Below are 10,460 nucleotides of genomic sequence, written 5' to 3' on the forward strand. Positions count from 1 at the left end.
ACTGACACTGAACCGGGCACCGCTGACACCGATCCCAGCACCACTGACACCGAACCTGGCACCACTGACACCAATCCCGGCACCACTGACACAGCCCCAGCACCACTGACACCGAACCTGGCACCACTGACACCGAGCCTGGTATCACTGACACTGCCCTGGTACCACTGACACTGATCCCGCCACCACTGACACCGAACCTGGCACCACTGACACCGAGCCTGGTATCACTGACACTGAACCTGGCATCACCGACACCAAACCTGGCACCACTGACACAGCCCCGGCGCCACTGACACTGAACCGGGCACCGCTGACACCGAACCGGGCACCACTGACACTGCCCTGGTACCACTGACACCGATCCCGGCACCACTGACACCAATCCCAGCACCACTGACTCCGATCCCGGCACCACTGACACCAAACCCAGCACCACTGACACCGAACCTGGCACCACTGACACCGAGCCTGGTATCACTGACACTGAACCTGGCATCACCGACACCAAACCTGGCACCACTGACACAGCCCCGGCGCCACTGACACTGAACCGGGCACCGCTGACACCGAACCGGGCACCACTGACTCTGATCCCGGCACCACTGACACCAATCCCAGCACCACTGACACCGAACCGGGCACCACTGACACCGAACCGGGCACCACTGACACTGCCCTGGTACCACTGACACCGATCCCGGCACCACTGACACCAATCCCAGCACCACTGACACCGAACCGGGCACCACTGACACCGATCCCGGCACCACTGACACCAATCCCAGCACCACTGACACCGAACCGGGCACCACTGACACCGAACCGGGCACCACTGACACTGCCCTGGTACCACTGACACTGATCCCGGCACCACTGACACCAATCCCGGCACCACTGACACAGCCCCAGCACCACTGACACCGATCCCGGCACCACTGACACAGCCCCAGCACCACTGACACCGAACTGGGCACCACTGACACTGCCCTGGTACCACTGACACTAATCCCGCCACCACTGACACCGAACCTGGCACCACTGACACCGAACCGGGCACCACTGACACTGCCCTGGTACCACTGACACTGATCCCGCCACCACTGACACCAAACCCAGCACCACTGACACCAAACCCAGCACCACTGACACCAAACTGGGCACCACTGACACTGCCCTGGTACCACTGACACTGATCCCGGCACCACTGACACCAATCTTGGCACCACTGACACCGAACTGGGCACCACTGACACTGCCCTGGTACCACTGACACTGATCCCGCCACCACTGACACCAAACCCAGCACCACTGACACCAAACCCAGCACCACTGACACCGAGCCTGGTATCACTGACACTGAACCTGGCATCACCGACACCAAACCTGGCACCACTGACACAGCCCCGGCACCACTGACACTGAACCTGGCACAGGAGGGTGCTGGGAATCTGTGGGACTTTACTCCTCATGCCCCTCCATGTGGCACCACGGTGACAGTCCGATGTGAGTAGCTGGGTGGGTTCTTGGTTAAACTCCTGCTGTCTCAACTCCGGCTGTGTTGAGATTTCTTTTGGCCTGCAGAGCTCTCCCAGGGGGAGGGGCTCTGGGTGTGCCCAGGAGCCTTGGCACTACCCCTTGGCACTGCGCCGTGCATGCAGAGGCACTGGCCACAGACAGGGACACGTGGAGCCTGTGCCCAGCTGGGCTGCAGAGTGCCCTGAGGGGCAGCTGGCAGAGACCCCGGGACAGGGGCTGTGGGCAGCAACAGCCAGCCCCAGGAGAGCCCCAGAGGGACAGACACCTCCTGCTCAGGACAGCTGGGACCCTGCTGGCCAGCACGTGGGGCTCTGGTGGCCTGGGGGACATTGACACCTGACCTGTCCCTCAGTTCTGCTGCCGGATGGGGTCCCAGGGGTCCCTGGGCTGGGGGATGGGGTCATGGGTGAAGACTGTGGTGTGCCATTTGTGCCCCACATGCACCCCACGTGTGCCCCATACGTACTCCACGTGTGCCCCATGTCTTTCCCCGTAGGTGTTTGCCAGCCCAGCATGAGCTCAGGTGAGTTCTGCACACTGGGGGGCTCTGGCTCAGAACCCCCCATGCAGGTCGCCCTGGACCACCAAACACAAGCAGGATCACACGGCTGTGGGATTAGGATTAGGATTAGTATTAGGATTAAGATTAGGATTAGGATCGGGATCGGGATCGGGATCGGGATCGGGATCAGGATTAAGATTAAGATTAAGATTAAGATTAAGATTAAGATTAAGATTAAGATTAAGATTAAGATTAAGATTAAGATCGGGATTAGGATTGGTATTAGGATTGGGATTGGGATTGGGATCGGGATGGGGATTGGGATTGGGATTGGGATTGGGATTAGGATTGGGATTGGGATTAGGATTAGGATTAGGATTGGGATTAGGATTAGGATTAGGATCGGGATTAGGATTAGGATTAGGATTAGGATTAGGATTAGGATTGGTATTGGGATTGGGATTGGGATTAGGATTGGGATTAGGATTGGGATTAGGGATAGGATTCGGGAAGGATTAGGTTTAGGGTCAGGTTCAGGATCAGGATCAGGGTTAGGGTCGATGCCATGGCTGGGACACACAGTGACACAGGTGATACTGGAGCCACCCTTGTTGCTGCTCCTGGCAGGGATTGTGCTCCCGGACCCTGGAGCCGTGGGATGTCCCATGCTGGGATGCCCTGGTGGTCCATGGCGAGGGTGGACTCGCTGCCCGGGCAGGCTCGGGGCTGCAGGGATTCGGTGCCAGCTTCACCCTGCCCGCGGAGCCGAGGCTGGGAGGGCTCCAGATGGCTTCAGGGACTCGGGCTGCACTCCCACAGGAAGTGCTGGATTTCCAAAAAAGCAGCTGAAGGAAAGCAGGAGGGTGAGCGAGGGCAGAGCTGAATTCATTTGCATAGTGAAAAGCTGGTTGTATAACGGGACGGATCGGAGCAGGCTCCGAGCGCTCCCAGGGGCACTGGGAGAAGGAAGGCTTGGGCACCGGAGCCCCATCCCTGCGGGAATGCTGCCCCACAGCACCGGGAAACGCCTCGGGTTTGTGGGAGAAGAGTGGGGTGACAGGGAAAGCTGCAGGACGGGACGGGACCTGCTGGCAAAGGAACAGGAAAGCAGGAAATCCCTCGCTGTGCCCACGGGAGAGCAGACGGAGTGCCCAGAGCGGCTTTCCCGGCAGGATAATCACAAAGTCATGGACGCAGGGAATGGTTGGTGGGAAGGGATCTTAAAGCTCATCCTGTTCTCACCCTCTGCTATGGGCAGGGACACCTTCCCCTATCCCAGCGTGATCCAGCCTGGCCTTGGACACTACCAGAAATCCAGGGGCAGCCACAGCTTCTCTGGGCACCCTGTGCCAGGGCCTCGCCACCCTCACAGGGAAGAATGCCATCCTGATATCCAATTTAAATCTCCTCTCTTCCGGCACAAAGCTGTCCCACCTTGTCCCCTGTCACTGCATGCTCCTGTGAGAAATCCCTCTCCAGGGACCCAGGGGGACCACACACCTCTGCAGCGGTGCCCCTGAGTGTGCGACGTGGTGCCAGCCTGGCCCAGGACCCCCTGGGACCCCCCGGGACCCCCAGCCCACCCAAGGGGGATGGCAGAGCTGCCCTTCCTCTCCCAGCAGCCACAGACGTTCTCTGAGCGTGCAGCCCGATCTCCTCCCGAGCAAACCCCTCCATCCGCCGGAGCACACCCACTCCTGGCCCTCTGTGTCCCTGATAAGGCTGCCCTGGGCACTTTTATCTCTCTGTCACATCCGTCCTGCCAGAGCTGCTCCTGCCTTGTCTTCCTCCCCCCGCTGTGTCTCTGCCCCTTTTCCACAGCGAACCCACGGGGGTTTGGGCATGGCTGGGGCTCAGGCTGCACGCAGAGCCCTGTCTGCCCCTCTGGAAACACCTCCCGGGGCAGCTGAGAACATTACCCTATCCCCACCTCCCTGCTGAGGCTGCTGAACCCGCACAGGCCCTTCCCTCCTCATCCTCACTCGCATGCCATGTGCTCCATGGCACGAGTGTTTGCTCGGGGGCTGCGGGGCATGACTGTGCATTCGGGTTCCTCGTGGTCCCATGACTGCTCCTCCGGCTCCAATGTCACCTGTCCCAGCCCTCTGCGCTGCCTCAGCCCAGCCTGCCCCCCTCACCTGCTGCTTATTGACAAAGCTCTTGATAAAAATATTAAATTGGGCTCCAAGAGCCCCCATTCTCCCTTACAGCTCCCTCCCAGCACACCCCAGTCTCCGAGGCACACAGGGCATGGCTCATGTCTCTGTGTCCCCGGGGCAGCAGTCACAGGGGACAGAAGTTTTCTTTTTGGCTTTGCTGCCACTGGGATCTGCTGGGGAGTGTAAATCGTCCTGGTTTGTCCCAACAGGACAAAAAGAGGGCTCAGCAACGGAGCCCTGGGGTCTCCAGCACCTTTTCCCCAGCTCCAGAGGTCACACCTGACACCAGCTCTGTTACATTTCTCTGCATGGAAGGTTTGACCTGGAAGATAAAAAGGAAAAAAACAGACTGTTATGATGAACCTTTGTCCAATTTTCCACTGAACTGGCTCCAAGTCTTGGTGCTAATCAGAGCTCAGAGAAGTGTTAAAGGTTGTTGGGACAGAGAATTCCCCAGCTGTGATGTGACAGCCCAAACTCCTCCCTCTGGGACAGCCAAGAGAGGTCCTGCAGCCCTAAGTGCTCAGGCTGGAGGTCGTGATGTCCTTCCTGCTCATCCTGCCTGGGTGGGAGAGGTTCTACCACAAGTGGGACAGGGACTGTCCCATCCCTGCCCCCCTAGGAACTGCCCATCCCATCCCATGGATCCCATTGATCCTATCCCATCCTATCCCATAGATCCCATGGATCCCATCCCATCCCATGGATCCCATTGATCCCATCCCCCCACATTGCCTCGGTGTGGGGAGCAGGACAGGGACCTCGGCCAGCTCTGTCTGGGGACAGGGCTCCTTTGGGGGTCCTGGGGAGCTCAGGATCATCACAAAGGGCCGGGGCTGAAGGAGCCAGCGGAGATTTCCAAGTGAAACCACAGCCTGCAGGAGCAGGGAACGAACGCCCTGTCCGCCAAACACGGAATTCGGGGCACGGACACTCCGGGATTGGGGTCTCAGCCACACTCAGCACTGGCTGTGCCCACCCATCCCCACCAGGAGCTCCAGCAGCCTGGCTCCCGGCCTTGAGAGGGGTCCAGGAGTCAGGAACCCCAAGCAGGGCTTTGTGGATTCTCCCAGGGGCTGCTGAGGGCCAGTGGTGGCAGCAGGGGCTGGCACAAACCAGGAGGCCTTTGTGAGTGAGCAGCTGCAGGCAACAGGCAAAGTCTGACTGCTGTGTCCAAAATCCAGCTGTGTCCAAAACCCAACCAGCTGTGTTCAGCACCCATCCAGCCTGCTCCAAAATACAATCACTCTGCTCCCAGATGCAATTCCTGCACTCCAAAATCCGACTGGGCTGCTCCCAAGCACAGCTGTCCCCAAAACGCAGCCAGGCAGCTCTGGTGTGAGCAGTGCCCTGCTCCCGCCTCCCTCCGTTACCTCTGCCCTCAGAACCATGGAATCCTGGAATTGCTGAGCTTGGAAAAGCCCTGTGAGCCCGCTGAGTACCCCCAGCACTGCCGAGGCCACCACTGTCCCTGTCCCTAAATGCCACATCCACAGGGCACAGAAATCCCACAGGGATGGGATCCTGGGCAGCCAGGCCAGGACTCCACAGCCCTTTGGGATCTCGTCCCTCAGTTTGTCCCATGTTCCGGGGCTGTGCCCTGCTATCCCATCCCAGATCCCATCCCATCCAATCCCATCCCAAATCCCATTCCATCCCATATCCCAAATCCCAAATCCTACCCCATCCCCTGCACCCCCACTCCAGGGGCAGCTGAGCCCTCCCAAGGGGATTCTGGCTATTCCTGGGTGGATTCTGGCTATTCCCGAGGGGATACTGGCAGTTCCTGGGTGGATTCTGACTATTCCCGAGAGGGTTCTGGCTATTCCCGAGGGAATTTTGGCTACTCCTGGGTGGATTCTGGCTATTCCCGGATGGATTCTGGCTATTCCTGGGTGTATTCCGGCTACTCCTGGGTGGATTCTGACTATTCCTGGGTGGAATCTGGCTATTCCCGAGAGGGTTCTGGCTATTCCCGAGGGGATTCTGCCTATTCCCGAGGGAATTTTGGCTACTCCAGGGTGGATTCTGGCTATTCCCGAGAGGGTTCTGGCTATTCCCGGGTGGATTCTGGCTATTCCCGAGGGAATTCTTGCTATCCCATTTTCAGCCGTGGCCAGTTCCAGCCCATGCCCTCATCCAAGCCGAGCCGAGGTTCAGCCTCACCTCTGTGCACACCTGGCTCCGTTCCCGCTCTGGAAGCACTTGGGGAAGAGCTGGGGATGCGTTTCCTGCCCGGTAGGAGCGCGGGCAGGGCCGCAAGGAGCAGCAGGAGCCGTTCCGAGGCTGCCGCCCCCCTCCCGGCTCCAGGCACGCCCCGTGCCCCGGGAGGATGGCGGGGATGGTTCCAGCAGCTGTGGAAGCAGCTCCAGAGAACGGCTCTGCCCCCTCCCAGGATCGCTCCGATCCCGAGTGTTGTGTTCCTGCTGAGCTGAACCCCACCCCCTGTCCCCCGAGGTGCTCACACCTGAGTTACCTGCGAGGTGATGCTGCAGGTGAGGATCAGAGCAGGTCGGAGCCCGGTGCAGCTCAGCCACACAAACAGATCCTGCCCTGTGCGGCCCCCGGAGCCCCCGGAGCACTCAGACAGACAGAGCAGCGGGAATCTGTCTGCCAGATCCACGGAGACGCTCTGGCACCCAAACCACCGAACTCGGCACAGAGCGAGCTGTGCAACAACAGTGACCCCATCCATCACAGCGGGTAAAAATAGACCCAGAGCGAGAGGCAGAGAGAGAGAGGGGCCTCCCTGCAGCCGGAGGGGAAGGGACACGGAGCTTTCCCCAGCCCTGGGACCCCCAAACCGTACGGAACCAGCACGGGAGCAAAGCTGGAACTAGAACTGGGGGCGTCCTGATCCTTGGGGAGCAGAATTGGGGTGTCCTGATCTCGGGGGGCAGAGCTGGGGGTGTTCTGGTCCTCGGGGACAGAACTGGGGTGTCCAGCTCCTCAGGGAGTGAAGGTCCAGTGTTCCCCCAAACCCCAGGGCCTGCGTAGGTTCCAGGAAGGGATAAAACCAAACTGACCTGAGAGAGGCTCAGAAATCCCCTCAGGTTCTGCCAGGTTTGGGGGTCCATACCTGGGACCCACATTACAGAACGCCAGGAGCTCCAGGCTGGCTGTGGGATCCCCCCCTCTGCATCCCCATGCTGGGAAGCAGGTTCAGCCCCTGCCAGCCCTGCCAAGCTGGGCAGCACCTCGGGCGGGGTCCTGGTCCAAGCCCTGGCCCTGGGGGACACCTGGGGACGGGGAGGGGGGTGACAGGAGCCCCAGCTCCACACTCCCAGTGCCACCTGACAGGGCAGTGAGACAGAACACAGTAAATCCTGCCTGGCTGGCCTCCCACACACCCCAGTCCTGGATGGAAATCAAAACCTGAACCTTTATACCCATAATCTCATTGCTGAGATCCCCAAATTCCTCAGCTGGGAGCTCTGGCCTGGCCCTGTGCCCAGAGCAGCCATGAGGGAGCTGAGGAAGGATGGGCTGATGGCAGCACAGCCAGGTGAACTCACCTGCATTCCCAGCAGCATTCCCTCCTGGAGCCTCCCAGAGGCAGCCGACCTTCCCGGGGTCCTTGACTGCAAACCATGGCGGGACAGGGTAAGGCTGAGCAGAGGGACAGCCTGGGAGGGGTCAGCAGAGGGAAAGGACAGAGTCTGGAAAGGACAAAAGGTCTCTGCAGCTGCCCCACACCGGGGCAGTCCAGCTGGAAACGGCCTCGTAGGGGCTGGGGAAGGAAATGCAGGCAGCTCCTGGGCATGAGGATCCTGGAATCAGTCGGGTTGGAAAAGCCCCCTGAGCCCATCAGGGGCTCCCCAGCACTGCCAAGGCCACACTGACCACATCCCCGAGTGCCACATCCACGGGGCTGTTAAATACCTCCACGAATGGGGACTCCCCCCTTCCCCGGGCAGCTGTGCCAGGGCTGCACAGCCCTTTCCAGGGAGGAATTTTCCTAACACTCCACCTGAACCTCCCCTGGCACAGCTCGAGGCCTGTTTCTCCTGTCATTGGTGATTTGATGGCTGGGACAACCAGAGGAAGAAGGACCTGCCTGGAAAGGAGCAGCAGGACAGGAATTGCTGATGGGGAAAGACCCCGTGGATGGGACACTGAGAATGAAGAGGTGACGTTGTCTGAACAGGAGATGGTCACTGCTGTGGGAACAGCCACTGCCCCACACCCGTCCAGAGCAGCTGAGGACTCCCACACTGGGAATGCGGAGCTCAAAGTGACCAACCCTGAACAAGGAGATCCAGGGCTGCTGGATCTACTGCTGCTGGATGGGATTTATGTGCCTGAAAGGACCCTAAGGATCCTGTAGGAGCTGCTGGGCTGGGCCAGGCCAGGGACACGAGACTCTCTAGCCATGGATGTGACAACACATGGGACATCCACAGCGAACCTCTGAACACCAAACACTTCTCCCCACGAGGCTGGAAGCAGCTCCCCAGCTCAGACCTGAACCCACTGTGTCCCTACACCCCCTGTGTCCCTACACCCCCCGTGTCCCTTATCCCTGCACCCCACTGCCAGCAGTGAATCCTGAGAGGAAAAGCCCAAGGACTCCATCAGGGGCCAGGCTGTTTTTCATCAGCTGCAGCTCCTGGCAATCCGCAGCGTGGAGCCTCTGGAGCCAGAAGCTGCATCTGCATCTCTGGTTAATAGCCCTCAATCAATTTTTCTCCCACAAATTTGCCTAATGGCTTTTAAAAACCCTTTAAAATCTGCTTGGGCCGCTGCAAACTCCCTGTGGCAACAAATTCCGCCGTGTATCACACCGAACGCTCACCCCAAGGAACAGTAAAAGATTTCCACAGCTCCATCAGGTTTCCAGCCGCTGCCCCGTGTGGAATGAGAGGCCTGAAGAAGCAGGCAGGACAGATGTGCTCTGCTCGGTGCTCCCCAGTGACTGAGAAGGGAGCTGGAGAGGGAAGAGGGAAAAAAAGGTGTGGGATGGTGAAGAGCCTCTCCCCATGCTCACTCCAGCCCTGCTCGTGCCCAGCCCAGGTGCTCTCCCAGCTCAGTAACTGGTTTCCCACAGGAGCTTGTCCACACCTCTGCCACCCCTCCCTGTGCCACCAGAGCCAGAACCACCCAGAAACTTCAGTGGCATCAGCAAACTCCGTCAGCTCATCATTCATCCCTTTCTGGGGGGTGCTGGAGGTGATGAGGGGCAGCTCCACGGAGAAGCTGCTGGCCACAGGCAGGAGATGGCCCCAGGAGCGCCACTGGGAGCCGGAGTCAGCCCAGGCTGGGAGGTGCTGCAGGGGCTGGGAGGATGCAGCAGAAGGGAAAGGTGCCTGGGTGTGGTGAGAGGTTTGTGTTTGGTTACAACAATTTCATTCTTTGTCCTTGAACCTACTGCCAGACTTCACCGTGATAAGAACCAGGGGCTGGCTTCCCTTCCAGCCTGTCTGGCACACATGGGACAAGGTCACCCACCGTGAGAGCCTGTGGCACCTGGCACAGAGCACGGTGCTGTAACAGGGCTGGATGGGCTCTGGGACATGGCTGTGGCCCAGGGGGTGATGCTGCTGGGGGGGCTTTGCCAGGGCCAGCTCGGGGTCACGGTGGCAGCGGGGACTCAGCCAGGTGGGCTCAGACGTGGGGCCCTGTCAGTGCCCACGACAGTGCCACAGGAACATTTACCCTGCTCGGTGGCCCAGCAGGACCTGGTGGTGGCCCGCTCCAGGAAACACCTCCGGTTCCCTTCTCCCGGTCGGGGCCGTGATGTTTGTACCATACCTGGTGTGCACTTCCCGTGTCACCTCAGAGCCACCCTCGCTGTCCCCTCGGTTAACCACAGCAGCCACAAGCTGGAGGGGGGAGGACGTGCCCAAAGCCAGCCAGGCGCCAGTACAGCACGGAAGCAGGGTGGGACAAGAATGGTCGGGCTAAAAGTAACTGGAGAGTGCCAGAAAAAGAAAAAGAAAAAAAAAAAAAAAAAAAAAAAAGAAAAAAAAAAGCCATCTAACGAGCCAGAGACTTCCCAGCGGAGGAATGAAAACATCTGCCGGGCGCGGGGTGGGGGCTGGTCCGGACCCTTCGGGGTGCCCAGGGCCCAGCCAGGGGGTCCTGCAGAGGTCCAGCCCCCGGCACTGGCACGGAGCGGTGACTGCTCGGGAAGATGCCGCGGTGGCCCCGGCACGTCCCGGGACTACTGCGGGGGACAGGATGGGAGCCCCCGAGATGGGGCTGGAGGGGGCAGCGGGCGGGAGGAGGCTGGGCAAGGTAGCCCCAGCGGGATGGGACGG

This window comes from Cinclus cinclus, chromosome 1 (genome assembly GCF_963662255.1).
Source record: "Cinclus cinclus chromosome 1, bCinCin1.1, whole genome shotgun sequence".
Lineage (NCBI taxonomy): Eukaryota > Metazoa > Chordata > Aves > Passeriformes > Cinclidae > Cinclus > Cinclus cinclus.